Source organism: Cyanistes caeruleus, chromosome Z (genome assembly GCF_971803275.1).
Source record: "Cyanistes caeruleus chromosome Z, bCyaCae1.hap1.1, whole genome shotgun sequence".
Taxonomy (NCBI): Eukaryota; Metazoa; Chordata; class Aves; order Passeriformes; family Paridae; genus Cyanistes; species Cyanistes caeruleus.
The window spans coordinates 76,761,528-76,784,612 of NC_141732.1; the positions used below are offsets into that span (position 1 = coordinate 76,761,528).

Below are 23,085 nucleotides of genomic sequence, written 5' to 3' on the forward strand. Positions count from 1 at the left end.
GCACAATGCTGCTGACCATTATCAAGCTTTATATCCAATTTCCCCCAGCAGCAGCGGGGTGGGCTGGAACCAGATGATCTCTAAGGTCTCTTCCAACCCAAACCACTCTGTGATTCTGTGATTTATGCAGGCAGGTTGTCAGTAACTTGCAAACAGCTGTTGGTGATAAAATGTGTTAGAACTCCTGGTTCTTCACTTCCTCACACTATTCGTTCTCCAGTCCTTCCATCACCTACATGCACCTTGCTCTGGTGCTGATCCAGCTTGCCATAACCTCCCGTGCCATGGCTTTAAGCATGGGAATGTTCCCACACTGAAGTCTGGAATTTGAGACTCCAGATGAATGCAGTCAATGAAAACAAAATGCCAAAGAGGCGAAATTTTGTTGGGAGATGTAATTCATTGGGTACGTGGTGGTTTCCACCACTGAAAGACGGACAGATGGGTATGCAAGAAGCAGATATGATTTGTTTTACACAGATTTGCTAAACAAAAGAGCTGCCAGGAGAGTAATGATGAGTTTTCAGCAAGCCATCAGGGGGACTGGAAGTAGAAGGAAAATCTTATTATATATAGGTCCGTAGAGAGAAATGGCAGAGCAGTGTTTTGGTTCTGTGCCCTTTCCAAAGGAGCCCATGGACATACAGAGGGGTGGAATTGGCAGAGCTCTAAAGAAACTTAATAGGGTTATAGAAATTACTCAAAAAACCTTACAGGATGTATTAGAGAGTTATTTCTTCTCCACAGGTTTCTTTGAACCCTCTCAATAGAAGTATATTTCATTGTATATTTGCTTTTACAAGGTGGTTTAAAAAATTATATGAGAAAGTTTGTAATTTTCTATGAAACCCTATAGAATTTTTCCATAAGGGAAATATCTCTGTGTATCTAATACATGCAGGATATTACACAGCACAAGAATTCCTAATGAAAAATTTAACTCTTGGTACTTCTTTAAGCACTAATGAGAGAAACACTGCTTAGGAAAATGTGCAAATCATCCAGCAAAGTGCTACCCTGGATAACACTGTGACATGGGGAAAGAAACAAAACAAAACAAAGGAAGCAGTCTGTGAATATTTAAGAGCTGATCTTATGACTTATCTCTGTATTGACATTTTCAAGCTAAAAAACATTTGACTAAAGGAAAATGGCTAGCTTACAGCAACAACAGCAGCATTCTGCCAATTTCCTAGCCTAGAGGCAGCATGCAGAAAGAAGTAAGAGCAAATGATGTATACTTTGATGTAAGGTGTAACCTGGGGGGACTGCCAGCCAAAATGGGGGGAGGGAGATATGAAAAATTAAAATGAAATTGCTGAATAGGTCACTAGATGTAGGATGAGGTTTATTCTCTCAGTACCATTAGTTTTAAGAATGGAAGGACAGTAGGGAGAGGGCACCAGAAAAACATGTGGCTCATTGTTCTGTTGGTTTAAAAAAGGTTTACTTTACATGGCTTCAAGTATTTAAGGGAAAATTCAGTCCCAAACTATAAGAGAGATTGTTAAAGAAAGTTTGTCAGGGAAAAAAACCAAAACAATGAAGTTTGTTGTCCCACTTAGATTAGAAGTGTTCTCCTGGTGAAAACCACCCAAGAAAACATGGAAGGGAAAAAGGAAGCAGGTGTAATCACAGTTACAGCTCAGAGAGTCAGACTGAAGATCAATCTGGGAAAAAAAGATGCGCATTGATTTATAGCTTCACAGACAAAAGCAAATGATGGGTTGTGTAAATCACATCAGACACAAATTTACCATTATTGCTATGTAAAACTAGGAAACAACACTGTCAGGATGTTGAGGCTGTTACTGGCAACCCTAATCCTATGAAGACATAGCAATGTTCTGAGGTAAATAAATCTACTGTCTTAAAAGCGCCTCACAGGTTTAAAGTTAAGCACACTTAAGTAGCTGGAAGATGATAGTCAAAAAAACCAACCTAACCAGCAAATTAACAGTCTCCATTTCTCATAGCAGAGCTAGCATCAGGATTGGGTTTTTTTAGCCTATCACTGAAATAAGCATATTATCACAAAAGTTAAATAGCTTGGGAAATGAGAAGATGGAAACCAAAAATTTCTTAAACTTGTCACTCACATAGAACAGATTCCTGTTATGGTACACCCAAGAGTCCATCTTAGAAGCTTGGCATCAGATTGTTCCTCACACAGGAGGTGTATGACCTGCAAGGGAATAATGCAGAGGGGGAAGGGAATAAATAGAGGGCAGGAGTGTGCTGCACACCCTGGGTAACCTGTGCTCTAGCACAGCTGGGGGACCACGTTTCAACCTCCTGGCAGAGCCTGGAAGGATGCTTTACAAAGATGTTGTCTTTCCACCCACTTACCTACGTCTTGGTCTAGTTTTGCTTTGGAAGCCAAAAGGAACTACCAGATGTAGGGGTATGCTCACCCAAATGTTTCTGATGGTCTTTTTAAAATGCTGTTGGATGGAGTGACAGCCAGGACCGTCTGTGGAACAAGGGCTCATAGGAGGAGTTGAGACAGGGTTGTGTGGGTTTCAGTGTATCTTGCTGTGACTTCTTGCAAGCTGTGGAGCATAAAGGTTTTCACTCAATGTTCAGGTGAGCTGTCTTTTTCCATAACATAACTTAAAGATGCCTTAGAATGAAAATAGAGAACCAGCATCTTCCCCTATTACCATTACTGATAAACCAGGTCTGCTGATATCTTCTCCTTGGGGTTCAGGGGCAGGACCCAAGGCAGTGGTGTCAAGTTGAGCATGAGGAAGCTTAGGTTGGATATTAGATAAAAGTTCTTCACCCAGAGAGTGTCTGGACACTGAAGAGGCTCCCCAGGGCCGTGGTCACAGCACCAGCCTGACAGAGACATTTGGACAATGCCCTCCGACACATGGTGGGATTGTTGGGACTGTCATGTGCAGGGCCAGGAGCTGGACTTCAGTGATCCTTGTGGGCCCCTTCCAACGCAAGATACTCTGTCATTCCATGATTCTGTGCTCAGCTCTAGAATGTTATGGAGTAAGGAACATCGCTGGCTAAAATAAATGTTTGAATTATCTCGTCTATTTTAAAGCGGCCCTGGAGCATCACAGACTTTGGGAGGGTTGATGCACAAGAAGGAGAATGTTAATGACACACTGGCTAACAGTAACTGGATGAAAGGGCAAAAGATCTTTCTGCATTTGCTGTCAACCTAATTCAAAACTTATTTATTGTATACAATCATTTTGCATTCAGTGTCTCTCTTAGCTGTGAGGCCAGACAATGATGCTCTTTTCTGCCTGCATACATACTGGAAGAAGCCCTTCTTTCAAGGACCACTCAAGCTCTCCCAGCGTGGTGGGTATTTTTAGGGTTCCAAAGATGAAGGAGGTTAAGGAGGTGGCAAACTGCTTCCTGTGTTGACCATAAAGTTTCACTGTGCAAAGTTTTAATTGCTTTTCAAGGAAAATTCCTCAGGTAGAATTACAGTCAGCTTGCACACTTAAGAAAGGAACTAACTCTTGCATTGTAGCCTCAGCTGTGATAAGGGAAGCTTCATCTGAGCTGCCAAAAAAATGATGGTGCTTACCTGTGCAGTATTTCTTGCCGTATATGAGCATCAATATTATCCTTTGCCTGTCTGAAAGATTTCAAAGTCCTTTCTAAATTTACTCTCCAAGATGTCCTTGCAGTGCTCTGTGATTACCAGCAATCAAAATGAGATAGTGCGTGGTTTGTGCCATAGCAGCTTTTCTTGGAACATGGACCACAAGATCAAGGAGCTCCACTGTTACAGCCCTCATCATCACTTGTGTTGCTGTTCCATCTGTAGGACGGGGTCAGGCATCACAGTCTGGCTGCAGTCAGTGGTGCAGACCCAGAACAGAACTGAGCACAGGTGCCTGCTGCCACAGACAGCTCTTACAGCACACCTCTTAGCTTTATCTAAATCCTTAGACTTAACTGACTGTAAGAGGAGAGACAACAGATGGAGGCTGCAAACAGATGGAGAAGCACAAACTAGCACTGAGACAATCATGCTAATTGTAATGGGCAAAATGCACAGCACACTGGGTGCCTTGCCATGGCCATTACCCTGCGTCATCAGCAGGGGAACAAAGGCATGGGGAAACATCCTGTGCAGAGCTGCAAGGTGCAGCAGGCTCAGGATGCTTCATTTCAGAGTCTTTAGTTATTAGACGTGTCTAATAACATCAGCAATATCAGGGGTCCCTATAAAACCAGTGAAAAGAGACAGGAAACTCCAGAGAGGGATGGATTTTTAAATAAAAACATTTAAATAACAATGCCTTTCAGAGGTGTTTCTCTAGTCTGTCTGTGACACTGAGTAGTCAGACAGGCAAGGAGACAATTCTTCCTGTCTAGATGTATAATTTAAGGACTAATTTTTAGTAAAACAAAACCAATCAAGAGGAAAAATTAAGATCAACAGCTGCCAGCACCTGATCCTCTTCACAGCTCTGCAAACAGGCACCTGAAAAAGCTGCTGAGGCAATTTAGAGTAAACCTTTCAAAACACAGATAATAAAGCTAAGGAAAGAAATGTCACTCCTTCAGCCACTCCATGGGTAAAAGGAATTGTGGTGCACATATACACACGTGTACTCACACACACATTTATATCTTTCCAATTAAGAAGGAAAAATATAGAATCTGCTGGGTTGAACAGGAGCACTAGTGAATTATCTAGTCCATCCTTTTGCCTGGGGCAAGACTGATTTAATTATCTCTAACAGTTCTCTGATGGATGAGTGTCAAACCTTCCCTTGACTATCTCCAATGAAGGTGATCTGACTACCTCCCTTGGGTGACTTGCTTCATTGCCTTAAATGTACTAATAGTTATGAAGTTTTCCATAACATTCAACCTAAATATGCAGTGCTTCATTTAGAACCTATCACTCCCTGGTTTTTTGGTTGGATTTTTTTTGTTGGGCGTTTTTTTGTTTTTCTTTTTTTTTTTTTTTTTTGTTCCCACTGACTAATGAGGATAATTGGTTCCTATCCTTTTTCAGGGACATGCCTTTATGTGTTTATGGACATTCATCATTACTCCCTTTAGTCTTTTCCTCTCCAGACAGGACGTGCCTGATTGTCTGAAACTTCAGCGGTAAGAAGCCCGAGGCAGAAAGATGAACGTGTTACAAAAGGCAGAAATACAGGCATTTTTAAAAGGTAACGAGGAAGACTGGGCATTTTGCATTGCCAGGGATTCAACAACTTTCACAAATACGAGGAGTGTGAAGCTAAACCAGGAAATATAACTAATAAAAGTAAAATGAGCTACAAATGCAAAACATAATTTTTTGCAGAGGGACACCACATGAAGGAAACTGCCAGGGGATGGCACAAACAAGAGCTCTACCATAGCCCAGAACCAGGTGAATAGAGACAGGGCTCTGTTCCTCAGCCTCAAAAGCAGTAAACAAAAGTGAATTCCCAAAAGTGTGTTCCCAACACAAATAAATCATCCATAGCTAAGACTGGATGCTCTACGGCCCTTCCACCTGTTAGAATTTACTCTGTCCTCTCCTCATCTCCGATTTAATTTAGAAGAGCAGACAATAAGTTCTTCACAAAGAGGTATTTAAAAGGTTAAAAGGGGAGAGGGACACCAATAAAGCCTTCTTTGTATTTTATTCTGTCATGAGGGTTAGCTGCCCCCCAGCCTATTCAGTCTGAAATGGCATCAACACTCCACAGAGACCAATTCATTCTTCTGTTCCTGAAGTGCAAACAATTCATAGAATGAAACAGCACCAGAAAGTGAGAGGAAAATCTCTGTGGGGCTGCCAAGGGCCTAGCTACATGCAGTGAAATCACCAGACTTCAAAACAGGAAGGAAGGGGGGTTAACTCAGGCCTTGATGGATGGTTCAGGCACTGGACATGGAACTCTCTGAGAGCTTTTCAGAGATTCTCCAGCACAGAGCTTGCCACAGTCCTTACTGTGTTTTGTTTTCCTTATTTTTTACAACATGATTATTCATGCTTCATAGATGGTAAATTTAGGTAAATTGAGAAGAAGACACAGATTTTCAGAAGGGCTTTTTCTGATTTCACAAAGTTTTGGGCAATCAGTGGTACTCAGGCTTCCAAGCACTTGAGAAGCTGAGCTCTAGCCAGAAAAGCTCTTGGAAAATCTTTCTACTGTAGCCTGAATTATTTCCACTTTCTCAGACTCTCCTTTTAGTAAGTTACCACTCCCACATCATCACCAACTGTAAGAAAAATATATTTACACCTCCAACATCCTCTCATGAAACTCTGCAGCTTACCTAAAACTACCAGCGAAGATTAGGATGGAACTTTTCAAACCATGAAAGGTAAAACATATCAGCTGATGTGGGGCTGCATGTGCCCTCTGATACCTGTGCAATAATGGTGCTTCCTTCTACCTTTGTTTTTTCATGTTCCTGAAAGCCAGACTGAAGGATATACTTCTAAAAGAGGTCAAAAAACCAGTGATCTTATGCAGAACAGGGCAGTGATTTGGCCAGCAACATATGGCTTCCTCTGACAAAGCTAAGTTCTAAAACTCAGCTGTTTACTCTGACAGGATTCCTTCCTTATGCCCACATCTCTTCCCAAGTCTCATAATCTGTGATTCCGCTGACATGGGACTAATTCAGACGTAGATCACAGGATGCTTAAGTACCTCTGTGAATATATTTTCAGTTGCCATAAATAGGCCATCACAGAGATGACAACAGAAGCAAGGTGTTCCTAACTCTTATCAGCATCCCAGTTTCTTTGTACTTTCCTTGCCATGAAACCAGCCACTGACCCCACCCATGCTTTCCCTCCCACAAGTAAAACTGCTATTTGGAACAGGGTCTGGGGCAAGCTAAGAAAATAAATCCTCTACCTTATCAGAAGCTATAAATGGCTGCTGGAGAGTCTTGAGAGATTACCTACTGGCTGGATATCACAGCTTCATACTGAAGAAGCAGCACTTGACTGTTGACATTTGTTATTAATGTTGAAGAGCAAAACGCCTGTGGTATTTTTATTTGGTATTTGTGTATCCCTAATGCCTCGTCTGCTTCATCCTGGGCTCTGTCATGCTCTCACTGACGTCAATAAGGGTCTTGCCAATAGACAGGAGGCTCCCCATTGGCTATTTCTCCAAACACTCCATGAATCTACTCTTATTTCTCAAGGCTTATCTGATTATGATTGGGAAAATAATTTTCTTGGGTTGGCACTTGCAATGCCCTGTCTTTATTGAGCCTGAGTCATGAACGAAGTGTTGTTTCAGGTCTTGCCATGACTTATAATGAAGGACATTCAGTAGTGTTAATATCTTCTTTTCTAAGACTTTTATATATAAATTTGAGTACATGGAAATTATTTTGACAGCACAGGCAGATACAGTCTCTAGGGTCTTTCCTTGCTAGATCCTTTACCTAGATGTCTTTCCACTCCTCCCCTGGAGAGAGAGGAAGGATGTGTCATTAAGACAAGTCACACAGATTTTTTATTAAAAACACTTTCACTGCTCTGATGTTTGAAAGCTTGAGCAAGAACATCAGCTAAAACATATGACTTGAATGAGTCAATACTAAGAAAAAAAATAATGGCTTGAAAACAGGAAAGAAGCTTTGAGACTCCAAAGACTTGTGAAATTGAACTTTCTTTCTATAAAAGTGAGTTAAATGATGGGAAAAGGTGACAGACGAGTAGTTCTGCAGGCAGATGTTCCCCTGCTAGTCCCCAAGCATGACTAGAAGGGGGAGAAGTTGCATATTTTTCTGTGAGACTGCTTGACCTGAGGGCTTTCACTCTGTTCAGAAATGTCACTGCCTGATAAGTAGTTTACCTTCAGATGTGAGCCCAGTTTTGTCTTCTTCCAGAGACTGTGCACAAGCATTTCAGTGAGGACAAAACTGTAGCAGCTTGGAGAAAGCAGAGACCAGCTTCAGCCCATGTAGACCACCAATCATTTGGTAGAAATTTCCTTTAAAATCACTCATATGTGTTCACTTGTGAAAGACTTACTTCACTAATTGATAAGCATCCCCTTTCAGAGGAAAAAAAATTGTTATGGGATGCAGAATATCATGACAGAGGAAGGAGATTCTCTGATCATTAAAACATGTGTCTGAACTCCAAATTATGTGGGTTTAATTCTTAGATAATTTACTGAGATTACTCCTGTGATCTTGTTTCTTTGCTTCTCTCTCTCATTGCTCACCATCTGAACAATGAGAACTGTAGCTCCTCTGACAGATTGTGAACTTGGGCAGTAAGAAAATCATAGGTCACTATCATTAAAATGCACTGTGATGAGCATTTTATCTTGGACTCATTATCTTCTTGAATTTTCTTGATCCAACATTCTTGTATTTCATTGGCTCAGTGAATAAACCAGCTTTCATTCATCCCTATGGTTTCCACAGATTTTCTAGATCTCTCCTAAAAGCCAATGAGCTGAGGTTTGGGAATATTTGCACAGTCTCAGGATAGAAATGTTCATTCTCAGATCAGTTCTCCAAAACCTGCAAAGGCCTCAGTTCATGACTGTTGATTTATGGAATACAAAGAGTACTTTTAATTAAGTGCTTGGAGTGCCTCACAGATTCACATCCCCACAAATGAGCAGGACTTCTGAACTTGCTTTTTTCCTTCTAGAAATCCTGAAATAAACTGAGAGCCAAGGCTCTCAGCTCAATCTAATCTTAATTTTCAGCAAACATTAGTGCTATGGCTGAATACCATTAAATGGGAGAGATTTATATTGATGCCAGCCCAACACCAAGTGTACCTTCACAGTCATTTTGGACCATCAGCATCCCTGTCATTCTTGCAGCTGCTGGAAAGCTCTTTGATCTCTACAGCAATTCTGAGTTTGTCATTTTCTTACCTGCTCAAATGCTTTCCCATAATCTCTCTTCCAGATATGTCAATCAACAAGACAACCAACACAAAGTTTTTTTGCCCTCCAAATCTATTTTAGTCTCTCTCAAGCTTACTTATGCTTGTATATTAATTTAACACATCTGGGGGATTTCTGATGCATGGATACAACAACATATTTTTCTTTTTTTTTTTTTTTTCCCACTACCCAGCTTGCCCTTGTTTTTCCCCTTTGATGTGTAATAATGAGGTGGCACAGGGGAAATGTCTTTAATCAATTGCAGAAACTTATAGCACTATCAGGATTGCATGTATCTCAAAACACTTTATCACTGTCTCTTTCCAGCGTTCATAATTCTGATGTATCTGGTGTACCAGTGTCATGTCATTCTATTACGTTAAACAATCTAACATAACAACTGAACGCAGTGAAATGATGAAATGCTGGCCTGCTTCAGAAAATATAAAAAGATAATACACTTGTTTTCACCTGGGAAAGCTGCTATTAGTTTTTTCTGTGGTTTCACATGATTAGAGGGAGAACTAGATAAGCAGGTAGACAGACAGACATGAGCACGCTGCTCGGGGAAATGCAGCTCAGGTTCCTCACCTTAGGCTTTCCATTTGGACACATGAATATAAGCAGAAAGATTTCCTGCCTTTTGTTAATTACAAATAAGATCAGAGATCAGAAAAAACTTACCTCATGTCTCTGTTTCCAGGGTTTTTTTAATTTGTATATTAACATGTTTTACACCTCCTCCAAAAACAGTCGCTCCTTAAAATCTTCAAACCCACCTTACACTTTTATTTGTACTGTGTCTCACCTTACTTTAGATATGTTCCCAATGAAAGTGATTTTACTGCAGTCAAAAGTCTGACCATAACTCACACAGCCATCTTGAGTTAGTCTTGATTTAGCTGGCTGTGTAGCTCTGCATGTCAGAACTCAGCTGCACCACTGTCACAGTATTTATTTCACCCTTTTTACCTTCTCTGGCAAGGTTTATAGCCCACAGGAAACCTCAAGCTAGCATGGCTACATGGCTTTTCTTGCTGGTAGCCACTTCCAAGCTTGCCCAGAGCCACACAGCTGCCAAACACACCTCTCTCTGCAGAGGACACATGTAAAAATGGCCTTGGTGTAATTTAACACTCAACATAAACATTGAATATGGGCAGGTTCTAGGTAAGGATTTATATGCAGATAAGAATTCACATAGTTGTCAGTGGTGAACCCAGAAAATTTCAGGAATGCCAGCAGACAGGGAAGAGGGCTGTGTTAGATATGATAAAGTTATGTCAATAGTTTATGTGTACTGTGTGTATTCACTGCCCTTGACAGTGACTGGCTCCAGTATAGGCTTATTCTGGACCAAGAATCATTACTGATAGATTGAGGGAAAAAACAGTAGAGACAAAAATTATCAATGTAAAATTTTTTATCCCTCTAATTGGTCACTTTCCTTATTCTTAAACAAATCAGCTCTGTTGAGTTAAAAATTGCATTGATCACACTTTTTCTCACACACTCACACCCTTTCGCCTTTCTTGCCATACTGCAGCCACATTAAGCAAACAGCAATCCACAGTCATTTCCCTGTTGAGCTGTATTTCCTCACTGTGACTGGGTGACATGGTACAAATTTTTGACATTGCTCTGAAAAAAACCACCCAGGAAGTATTAGGATAAATGGGGATATCCTGAGAAAGGGAAAAGTCTTTTCAGTATCCGAACAGAGCCCAGAGAGGAACCCTCAGTTAGACACTGAATTGATAGAACAACGGGGTAAAACTGGGTTAAATAGTAAAATAGTGGGTAAAATTTGAAAGAAGGGAAAATTAGGTTAGATATTAGGGACAAATTTATCATTGTGAGTGCAGCAGGACTCTGGAACAGGTTGCCCAGGGAGGCTGTGGGTACCCCAGCCCTGGTGGTGTTCAAATCCAGGCTGGATAAGGCCCTGAGCAACCTGGTCTTGTGGAAGGTGTTCCTGCCCATGGCAGATGGGGTTGGGACTAGATGACCTTTAAGGTCAATTCCAACCCTTAACAGTACATGATTCTGTGACTCTATGACTTCCCTTCTTCCTAGGATGTGCCTAGGATCATCAAGACATTTCCTAAGCCCTTCCAATCAAGAATAATTTATAGTTAATAATTATCCCTTATAAAGTTGGCAATCAAAATCAGTCTAGGGTTAACAGCACTATCTGAAATCATAACATAGGGCATTTATCTGTTGGTTGGAAGATACAGGGATCACAATTATTGAGGCTGTTTGGTGGTCAATGGCTTCCTTTACCATGAACTCCATGGTGGGATAAATAAGGTCAAACAGACCAAGTGTCATGTCACCAAGTGTGAGTGACTAATGAAAGAACAGAGTTATTGATTCACACTGGGCAGAAGTAATTTTTGTGTTAAAACCTTGGCATCCCCATTCCTTGGAAAGCCAGTTGTGCTGTGTCATCCAAGAGTGTCTGATTTTCTGCTGAGAGCATGCCAGATGCCAGTCACTCAGAGGACTACAGCTTTCCAAAAAAAAAAATATTAAATGATTTTATGGATTTAATAATACATGTATAAAAATATATATACCATATAACAGATTTGCAGCATTAGCAGCAGCAGCTGATTTCTGACAATCTTATCTCTGGGTCATCTTTCATGTATATGTACATACAATACCAATTACACTCCATAACACTTGAAATAGAACCAGTAAATGTATGTGTAATTCATCAATGAAACGACACAGATTTTTCTAGTGATGCTTGACCCTATATTTTTCTTTCCTCCTTCTGTTTCTATTGTGTTCATTCATCATGTTATAGATCCATTCAAATCATAAACTCTTGAGGGTAAGATTTGTGTCTTTAATTTGTTTCTGAAAAACCTTGGTTACTATGATATACATAATAAAGGACAGCACTTTTCCCCAAACCTGTGTAACCCTCAATACAACCAAAACCGAGGTCACTCACCTGACTGAAACAGAGTCATTGGAGCACAATGGCCAAGCTAAGATGAGCAAACTGGCAAGGAGACAGACACTCCAGCATGGGTGTGAATAACACAGAACCAAGGCTCTGTAAGTGATGTAGTATTTTAATCACTTGTGCTCAGACATTAAATAACTCTGCAATATAATTCACCAGTAAATGTCTCAGACCTATAAAAATTTCAAAGAGCATAAGCCCCACTGATTTCAATGACTAAGAAGACAGAATATCTTGCGGATGGAGATCTACAGCTGACGGCTACAAACTTGGTGCTCTAAATATGCTGAATGAGTGGGGATTTGGTGTAACAGTCTGGCACACTTCAGTGGAAAAGTTTCAGGTTTATTTTGATTTAATACCTTTGTGAGTGAGAACAGAATTAATATTGTTCATTTTGACCAGTGACAGACCAAACAGGGAAGGATAGGTGTCTGTGCAAAGCTTTAGTACTTCCATACTCATAATTCCCTGGTGCAATTCCAACAGCTCATCACCCGAGGACTCCTCACCCTCAAATCTTCCAGAGGAAAGCTGCTGGCGAAGGATGAAAGGATGAGGCTCAAGAAAGAAAATGACAGGGAGGAACCTACCCTTTTCTTTTCTAAGCCCACATCTTTTCTTCACCTCCTGTTAAGAACAGTCCCACATGTCCCACATGGAGAAATTCAGCTCAGCAGTCTGGTTAGTCGTTTTTAAATCAATTGTCTCTTGTGAAACTGGTAATCAGTTTCCACAAAATCTTTCCCCTTGTAACTGTGATAAAATGAGATGGCTATGAGACACGAGTATTGGGCAAGTCTTCAAATCTTTGATATGAAGCTCTGCAGAAAGAAGTTTTGCCTCCCCCATGGCCTGGGAGACATGCCTGGGACACACCTACCTTAAGCAACTGGCAGCTGGAACAAGGGGGGAAATAGGAACAGAAGAATAAAGAAAGTGACCAATGTTTATTGCCAAAAAGAAGGAAAAAAACAATACTATAATTAGAAGATAGTCAGGGTTTTTTTGATTGGTTGCTTGGTTTTGGGTTTGGTTTGGTTTGGTTTGGTTTGGTTTGGTTTGGTTTGGTTTGGTTTGGTTTGGTTTGGTCTGGTCTGGTCTGGTCTGGTCTGGTTTTTTTGGCAGCTTTTATCAGCTTATACAGGAATGGCAACCTGAGGTGAAGTGGTATCACATACCTTGTTAATCATTCTTGTCATATATATCTTGTCACACCATCCACTGAGTCTCCACATGGGTTAAATTAACAAACAAGCAACGAGACAAACATTGAAACAGAATTAATAAGTAAAGTATGAGCTGAAAATAGATTATTGTGTTAAGGCAATTATATTTTCTTTATGGTATTCATTGACAGCTTTAGCCTAACAAGTCTGACTTTGCCATCCCAGGAAAAGAAAAACTAAAAGATAAGTAGTAAGATATGATCTACATCTTGATGTATGAGTTAGAAAAACTGCAACAGTATAAGTACACACAAATAATCCAGGATGAAAAAAAAAAAAAAAAATTGTCTTTGTCTACAACAAACCCAGAAAAGATATCCATCAGCTTTACAGAATAGTGACAATGACAGTGAAAGGATCTTGTTTCACAGATGTCTTTCCAGGATGACTTTGTGTTCACTTTTTTTTTGCCATTAGCTGCTGCCCAATATGATGAGCCAGTTATGAACCCTTCATTCAGCTAAGAGAACACCTAGATGACTTGGTAATTAACAATCTAGGGTGGTGGCTCTCCCCCCTTCTCTCTCTTTCTCTCTGACTCATTTTCAGGATTTCTTTCCTGACCTTGTTGGACAAATTTTATAACTCCACCTTGGAAGGTTACAAGACATCAGAGCTTTTAATTCCAAGCGCAGCATTTCCTCACCCCACCAAAGTTAGCTGGCAGTTCCAAGAAATAAATGACTTTTGCTGGGCTCTTAAATAATATGATTTGCATGCTTGAAATGAGATCACCAAAGTAATTGTAGAATATTGCTTGCCATTACAGTCATTAAAAACAGGCAGATGTAGGATCATTCTCATGGAAAACTTTCCTGCTGGGTTTTCATGGAGATAAGTGCACAAAATCCACTTCTGAAAAGATGTTGAATAGAATGAATTTGCCATTCACTGACTGTCTGATGATGATTTGCTTGTTAATTGGGAGTTTAGGCTTTAGAGAAACCTTAACAAATGTGATTGCTAAATTCTGGAGGTTGCCTCCCTCTTTGCAAGCCATGTTTACAGCTATAAATTCTTCTTTCATTGTATGGCATTTTAGTAGAGATTTGTCAGTGGGGAAATACAACATTACTCATTTTTATAGAGGGACTTCCAAAGGTATTTTTAACTTCACTGAATGGCAAGTATGTGTTAAATACATAAAGGTGTTTAACTCTGTGCTTACTTTTAAGCACAAGCTTAAATCTTAATGTCTTAATGATTTCAGCAAGTGATTAAATGTGAACAGTGTTTTCACTTCCAAAATTGTCTTAAAAAACTATGTCACAAGTAGCTAATTATTTACATTGGTGGGGGCAGATTCAGAGAAACAGAGACAAACATCGATAAATAAACTTAGCCACAGAATATTTAACAGAAAGTCTGCTCAGTGTTACATCTAGGAACCAATTGCCTGGAATAGAATCCCAGAATGGGTTGGATTGAAGGGGACCTTAAAGACTGTCAGTTCCAACTCCCTGCCATGGGCAGGGACACTTTCCAATAGTCCAGGTTGCTCCCAGTCAATCCAGCATGGCCTTGGACACTTCCAGGGATGGGGCATCCACAGCTTCTCTGGGCAGCCTGTGCCAGGACCTCCCCACTCTCACAGCAAAAAACATTCTGTCCAGTATATCCTTACAAGATAAAACACTGCTTTGAGTGCAAAAAAAAAATTAAAATAAAAATAAAAATATTTTTTTTAAAAAAGGGTTTTTTTTATGGGATTAAAATTGGAGTGAATTGCACTAGAGATTCAACCCTCAAAATAACTGGTCAAAGCTGGGAAATTGGTATTTACTGAAGACTACCTCTACAAAGAGTCTTTCCAAAACAGGAGGAGAAAAAGCCCTGGGCTGGCTCTTACTTTGCTTTGCTCCCTCTAAAGGCTGCTGCACTTCATGCAGTGTGCATGGAGACGGTGTGGCTGCCTCCTCACCCTTCACACCAGCCTCTGGGTCCAGCAACAGGCTCATGAGTGCCTCCCAGCTCCCTCACTGGACCTCAAAACCATTCTTTTTAGCTCTGGAAAAGGGATATAAGGTTTGGAAGATCTGCCCATAAAGTACCCTCATGTGCCAACAGAGCAGAGATTGATGAAAGCAGGAAAAGGTCAGTCAAAAGTAGAGGGTTAGCAGAGGCAAAACTGCTGGATTTCTTGGCAAATCCATCTCTTCATCCCTTTCCCTTTGTAAAGGAGGGAACTAATTTCTGAGCTACAGCACCATCTGTCCCAGGGTGCAGCCTCCACTGCAGAATCCCTCCTCACCACTGGCTGCAGGACAAGCTCAGTACCTGGATTTCCTCTGGGATTTCTGGGCACAGTGAATAATTCTGCCTAGTGACTTTACTGTTTTTGTGAGATGGAGAAACTGAGTCTCAGGGTGCTGAAACAGCTCACCCAAGGTCAGTAAAAAAAGACAGAAGCAGAACCCAGGAGTCCTGCTAGCCCCTTCCCTCTGCTGTAACCACTAAATCCCCCAATCAATAATGAATCTGTTACAGCAGTCTTATATTATACCTAATGTCAGGGGGAGGAAAAAAAAAAAAAGGAAGAGACGAGAAAAAGTTGTAATAAAAGCACATAGGATAGAGATACACATTTCTCTTTAGAGCAATAAATCTTTCCAAAAGGAAGTTGGTTAAAATTCTTTACGTTAAAAAAATGAGGTCCACGGGGACTCCAAATTTCAGTTCGATTTTTAGCTGAGGCATTTTTTTTCTTTATCAAACACTTGGTGCTGTAATGTGATAAGGGCCCCATGCAGACCATAAAACTAATTTATCATCTGTAAGGTGTACAAAGAAAATGGTAACTGCCTGCTTGTCTGCTTGACATATGAGGTCATTTTTGCCGCTAGCTTTCTAATACCGAGCAATTTTATCAGCTATTTATATACATTAATTGTAGGCACCCATATGTTCACCGTTGTATTTAATAATGCATTGCATTGAATATGCATTCCTTAAGTTTTAGCATGCCGTGTGCATCTTTTATTTAACTGTTTGGTTTGCCTATTAAAGCCCATTATTCAGCTCTGCTGTGTAACCCTTCCTCTCTCGAAGGGGTTTATATTTCTTTAAATCTTGCTCACCACGTTGAAAGTCAGTGGTGTGAACAAGGCCACCTCTCTTGTCCCAAAGGAACAGCAGCAAAACAAGCAAAATCAGGGCCACAGTCCACTTAATAATACTAAACAAAAAGGATTATTCAAGGAGTCTCTTTCCTCGAGGGACAGCAATGCGTTCATGGGTTGTGGTGTGCACGCAGACATGACTCTCTATCAATATGGGAAGGGAATTAAACAAAAGACTGATCCTGATGCCAGCCTAACCCACACCAGAGCTCCTGCTGATGGAAATGAGAACAGGAGCTTGGCTAAGCACGTAAAACACCGCAGATATCTGCAGTACCCTCCTCTGAAAGGTGGCTGTGGAAGGAGGGAGACTTTACCCTCTGCCATGAACTTCTGCATGGGTCTAGAGCCACGTCATGTATTATACACACTGCCTCTGGAGTGTCCCAATCCCTGCTGACAACTATCCTTACAAGCAAGTGGAAACCAAGGGAGAAACATCCAACAATATAGATAGCAGCTCTGGGAGGGACTGTTTCTCCAGAAAAACCCCTCTCTCTAGTGCAGCTGCTTGATTTTCGCTTCCAAGTTCCGATTCAATTCTGGCATTCTTTTGTGTCTGATCTATAGGAGCAGCAAATATCACAGACCTTTTCCAGCTCAGTGAAGGTGGATGGAGCACCAGGAAGGGAATGTCTGTCCATTCCTTCACACCATAACTTGGAAAAGGGGAGCTACACATACGTGTGAGAAAAAGAGGTATTATACTGAAAAAAAACCCTTGAAAAAGGAAAATGCTCTCTTGAAAAAAACCCAAACCTGCTTCTCAGATTCAAAAATCCCCAGCAGCTGGTCTTATTAAAATAGTGCTCTGAGTATCACATCCTAAACCGGGTAAAGAAAGTCTGCATTGCTGTCTTTTCAGGACAGGATGAGAAGCCCTCAACCACGTGTCCTATGGACTGTGCTGCCATCAGATAAAAGGAGCTGTTGCTGGCCTCAGAGATGTACTCTGATGCTTTCTATAGATCTGAATTTTAATCTCCTGCTTATACTTCCAAGGAGCAAAGGAATACTTTATATTGACAAACACTAGTTTTCAGGCAGAAACACATTCCTTACGACATCCAAAAACATGTCAAGAGAAACATTTAAGGAAAAAAAGTTTTGTCTTTATGATTTATACTTTGTTGCCTTCCTTCAAGCCCTCTTAAACCTGAAAATCCAAAGTTGCTCTTTAAGAACTTCACAAATTACATCTCAATAGGAAATGAATTTCCCAAAGGCTAAACTTCCAGGTTTAGCTTTTGAAAAAAAAAAGATTCTCTAGCAATTTTGGCTGTCTTTGTAAGAGGTTTTTATTGTCTTCCAGCAGGTAATGAAAAGCCTAAGTGGAGTTCATGGGCAACAGGTCTGAAACAACAGAGATGCTTTTTGACAGCTGAGTACGTCGGTGATCCTTCCCAGAGACCACGGTAAGAGCTCGTGAGTGCCTCAGAGCTCCACTAGCCTTCAGCCTCATATGTCAAATTCGAGCAAACTTCTGGCTTAGCTCTGTGTGTGATTAAATGATGAAGAGGAACACTGTCCTCTAGCCATTTTGTTTCGTGTGTTAAAGGGCTTTTCATCTAAATATTTTTTTTTTGTTTGTTTGTTTCATTTTGTTTCTGTGGGAGGTGCTGACAGATAGCCTCTGCCTTCTTGCAGAATGTCTGGAAAAGCTTCCAGCCTGTACTGGCCCATCCATGTTTTTTTGCTGTGACATACAGATATCCCCTCTATGGAGGAAAATATATTCTGGACATTGCCCAAGCACAAAATTCATCCTTGGATAATTATACTGAGTTGTTATGTAGCATATTTCATACTGAGGTCTTTCAGCATGTTAAGAGCAAGCTCTGTGACTCAGGAACAGAGATGGGAAGGGAAATATGATCAGTGCACCACAGCTGGGCAGAAGCGTCCAGCTAAGGCATTGTTTAACCCTTCCTGAATTTCTACTCCTCATCAAAATTGCACTGGTTCTAGCAAGGATTTACCTTAAATTTCCCTTCTCTTTAATATCTTTTGCTGAAACTAACCTTCACTCACACCCACGAAGCAAGGCATGTGAGTTGGGTTGATTTTGTGCTCCCACAGAGCTCACAGGACCTTGCTGAGGTCCCCTCACCTCTCACCTTTTCTCCCTCACTGGTGCAAGTGAGCATGCACCCCCTTCACTCCTCTGCCCCCACATCCTGAATACACAGGTCTGGAACTGAGGAGAAAAGCAGTCCTGGTTCTCCTGCATAAAGTCTGAACTGAAATCCTTGCCACGGCCTCTCTCTGTCCCAGAAAGCAATCTACAAGATGAGCACAATAAATAACTGTTAAGAGGATACTGCAGTGTTTTTAGGTAGGGAGTAATGAGAAGTCAGCATTGGGTTTTTAAGTATGATGAATCTTTAACAATGGCTAGGTTAAAAATTGTTAGGAGGAAGAAGAAAAAAGAACTGTTTGTCTTTCCCAAGCTGCCAACACCAATTACAACAACCAGGCTGAACTGAAGTGTTGAGGAGGTGGTGCACTTCAACACAATATCCTGAAAGAAAGAGGAACCCTCATAGTTTAGTCTTGCAGTTCAATTACACAAGACCTAGCAATTCCCTGGTTCCCCCAAAATACATCCTCTAAATGCAAAACCAATAATTTTTATTCTTTTTTTTTTCTTTTTGTCCTCCTTCTCCTGACTCCTGTCACATACCATTTTCTAGATGTCATGTACATGCAACCAACAGCAGCTACCTAATTGTATTGACCTCTGTCCCTAAATGATCAATTATAGGGCCTGAAGGGACAGGGGACAAGATTAGAGTGAAGGGCAAGGCCTAAAAAACCCCTCTCTCCCCTCTAAGGTAGAAGGGCAGCTTCTTTATCATTAGTTCTTGTTGTTGCTCCAGCCCCATTACCTCTCCCCACCCTCAGCAGTAAGGTCGTCTGCAGAAGTATTGATCATGCTTTAAATCCTGCTTCACCTACAGAACGGGACTGGTGAGCCAACTGTGATGAATTCTTGATGTTTTAAATCAAATTTATAGGATCTGTCTGCACCCTTCAGCTTGGCGCTGCCTCTGACTGCTGTGACACTATGGTCAGGGATATTGCTGGGGATTTAACACTTTGGCCATACCAGACACCTTCTGTTGCAAAAGGTGAGGATTTGATTGGTGTCAATCATTCCCCAACCTGTCACATGGAGTTTTCAGCCAGCAAACATTTTAAAGACTGTCTTAATGAACTGGCTCTGCTCCTGTTGTCACCTGTCACTTCCAGCTCACTGCCAGCTCACTGCCACTCTGGTCCCCTTCTTTTGTGGTTTTTCTTGCCTTCTCCTTCCCCTGTTTCAATCCCAGTATAAACCCCAGCCTTCCCCACTTTCCAATCCCCTCCTGAGATATCCTATGTCTTAAATTTCCAGCCCCATGTTGATAAATGATGAGGTAACCCCAACATTTTGGAGCAGCATGGGCCCCCCCCACCAGGCAATCTCTCTATACATAGTCTGCTCTTTTCTGTGAAGCTCCCCAGCATTTGATGTCCCAGTAAAGAGGCAATTATTCAATTCTTTTCAGGATAAAATTAGCATGGAGAAGGAAGGACACCCAAATAGCTCTCTAATGCCTTGGTTCAGCATTAATATCACCCTGGGTGATCAGTGACTGAAAAAGTGATTTCCCAAAGTAAAACTTACCAAGAAGATGATCCTGACAAAAGCTAAGGTAACAGAAATGTCTCTGAAAACATTTCTGTTTCTGCAGCACTCAGTAAACAGCAACCAAAATGGACTCCATCCATCCCAAACAGGACATGAGGTTGTTATAAATTGGTGTAACTCTCCAGGCCTTCCTTCAGTGCTACAGCAAGCTAATGTGCACACACAGGGATAGGTGAGGAAGCTATAGTAGCTACAGCTTATATTTGTGTATAAAGAAGGTACAAACAAGGTAGGAAAATTAAACAGAGACTGGAAATCTATTTCTTCCTTGAGAAGAAATCCAAAGCAATTCTTAGGCAGACTCCAAATCCAACTTAAATGTCAACTTTTGTGATACCTACTCTGATAAGCACCACTTGTTTTTTTTTTCTGGGCATATTTGTCATCACTGCTGATTTTTCCCAGCACATATTTAATTTCTGTCAGGGTCACTGGTAGCCACTGCTCAGGGAGGGTGTGCTTGTGGTGAGCAGGGAGTCATGGGCCATCTTTGGGGCTGTAAGAATAACCAAAAGCAGTGTTTGGCAGACTGGTAGCACATGTCCTCTTCTCCTTATACCTCACATTTGACTTTTAAGGGTATAATAAGTGATTTTCATCTGATGCAAATTAAGCCAGGGGACTTGCATGAGTGGAGGATCTGGGAAGCCCAGTTATGACTTATTTGACACCAGTAGGAATCAGGGACACAGAGAATCTCCACTACAGAGAGCTGGGTAAAATGACAAAACAGAGATAAAACAACCAGCTTCTGTCCTTCTCTGTGTCAAGGCAATGCATGAATTATATTTCACTCCTTCACCTGATTTGTCATTTGGCTACCAGGTGCAGAAGCAGCATCACTGATCAACTCCTGGAACATTTACGTCTCAGTGTTTCATTTTCAGCATTTCAGGGAAAAATGAAATGTATCAATGTGCATAAACTCCCATTAATGGGATGTACTTCTTCAATTTACACTCAGGCCTTGGAAGTGTAAATATTTTTCCACTCCCTGTTTAGAGTTTTCTATGATTTGCTCAGCTGTGTAAATTGCTGGCTTCTCCATGCACAAAGTTGTGCATGCTATTTTTAAAGTCAGCTTTTTATGACAATGTGGTATTTAGAACAGGGATTTGGAAAGCAGGACTCCTGGAGCCCAGACTCATCCTTATTCACAGCAATTTTACAGTAGCAGAACTCCATCTATTCCAGGTAAACCAGTCTGTGTTTCCAAGGTAAGAAAAAACAAGTCCTGCTGGGCCCAGGTGTGTGATGGTAGCTGAAGTATTTTGCTTGTCTGTGCCTCAGTTTCCCAGATTGTAAAAAAGGATTAGGATGCCAAGTGCTCCTGGGTGTGACAAGGTGATTTCCACAGGCATGCTTCAGCTCTCCTAGAGAAGTTATTTCCCAATACAAAAGAACTTTTGGAGGTAATGTAAGGTAATGAGCTGTTCTTGTGCCATATTGAATCTTTTGCTGACATACAGGTTTTGTCTGGAGTGAAAAAAGATAATGAAAGAAAAGGAGAAAACAAAAGACGAGTTGTGAAACATCTTTTATCTCCCTTCTTCAAACCTGGTATTTGAGTGTCAGAAGCCATTGGCTTAATGTAGCTGTCTACAGGCCAGCCTTTCTAGAGAGCAGACACATCCCAGACCAGGAATTGCTTTTGCACCTGGTCTTTAGACAGGGAAACACCAGACACTGTCTACTGCCTGTAGGGCAAAAGTCTGCTCCTACTGAAGCCAGTGGCCAAGATCCCTTTTACTGCAAGAGTACCTAGAAAGCACAGAAAGAAAATAAAAGGAACCATTTCTATGCCACACATGAGAGCCAGAACAGAGGCTGACTGAGTTTTTCAGGTATAAAAAGCCATATAAAAGCATTATTTCCAGACTTCACGTGGTCACTGCACAGATCTTGGGGTACACTGGACTGTGTCACACTTAGAGATTCACTCACCGAGGAGCAGTGGAGGTATGTGGAGTGACCCATGGGCTGGGGGATGAAAAGGAAAATATGTTAGAATTTTAGAAAAGCACAGGGGTAGGAGAGCACACACATGTGCACATATCTGCAGGCATGAGGATGAGATCAGTGCCCTCATGGAGGCTGCCACAGCACAGTGTGCCTGGACCATGTGGCCAGAAGGGAGAGTGAAGAACAGATGTGTTTGTTCTCCTTAATGCAGCCCCATTAGGTGAGAACAGAACCAAATCCCCCATCTCACCTGGCTTAAAACACCTCATTTGCCTTGAAGTACCTGGGAGAGGACGTGCTGCCACAGGGGGGCTGGTGGCAGAAGAACACTGCGCTGCTCTGAAAAATGAGAGGTGCCTGCCCAGCACAGGGGGCTGGCCAGGAGTGGCAAGGAGACAGAGGACTGAAGTTGGGAGAGGTGGTAGATAAATAAGGTACTCCCGGTGGAATCCATTACCGGCTGATTAGGAGAGCTATTCGGGTTATCAATATCCAGATAAAGCACAGGCTGTGAGGGAGAACTCAACCATGAAGGTGGCCTGCTGCTGCCTCCCCTCCGGAGCTGGGAGGAGCTGGCTCAGATGGCTGTCTCTGGGAGCACCCCTTGCTCTGCTCCATCCCACACAAGGGTGAAGGTCCCTCTGCCAGTGAGGTCCCTGCACCTCGGAATGGAAGGGGTGGGGAGCATGACAGGCTGTCAGCAGAGTAGAGAGGGGCAGGATGAGGACACAGCTTCCCCTGTGCCCCACCATCAGCTGGGGGGCTCTGAAGGAGCACAGCATGAAAGACTACAGCCCAACGTGCTCTCACAAAAGCCAGGAGTTGTGCCAATTAAAATAATCCAGGTCTGACTTTCAAAGAAAAGAAAAATTTAAAATCCTACTTGGTCCCTTTGTCTGATTAAAAACCACTGACCTGTCTGGAGCAGTTGATTTAAGGACACAGGAAACAAAATTGGAAGCAGGATTACTTTATTTCAACTAGCTTTAAATAACAGTGCAGTAGCCACCCCACCAGCACAGCCCTGCCCAGCAGTGCCTGCTCATGCTGCTCCCTGTCACAAGCTTTGGGAAGTCAGGGTGTAGCAGTGAAGCACCAAACTCATAGAAAGCTGGGAGTGGGGGGTGTCAGATGGCCTTTGAGGTCACTGAGGAGGTTTGCTCAGATGGCTGCTTGGGGGTTCAGCTGGCCCTTCCAGTAGGCACTGCTGCCCTACAACACAGCTGTTGTGGGG

The 23,085-nt window shown here is 41.7% G+C and overlaps 1 long non-coding RNA gene across 1 annotated transcript; it reads right to left on the reverse strand.

Moving 5' to 3' along the window:
- Nucleotides 1-19,951: 19,951 nt before the first annotated feature.
- Nucleotides 19,952-22,248, reverse strand: LOC147648606 (uncharacterized). Its single transcript, XR_015280682.1, has 3 exons — nucleotides 22,102-22,248; nucleotides 21,834-21,869; nucleotides 19,952-21,365 (listed from the first exon to the last, which is right to left on the reverse strand). It is a non-coding gene; the product is annotated as an uncharacterized LOC147648606 (long non-coding RNA).
- Between the last annotated feature and the right edge of the window lie 837 nt (nucleotides 22,249-23,085).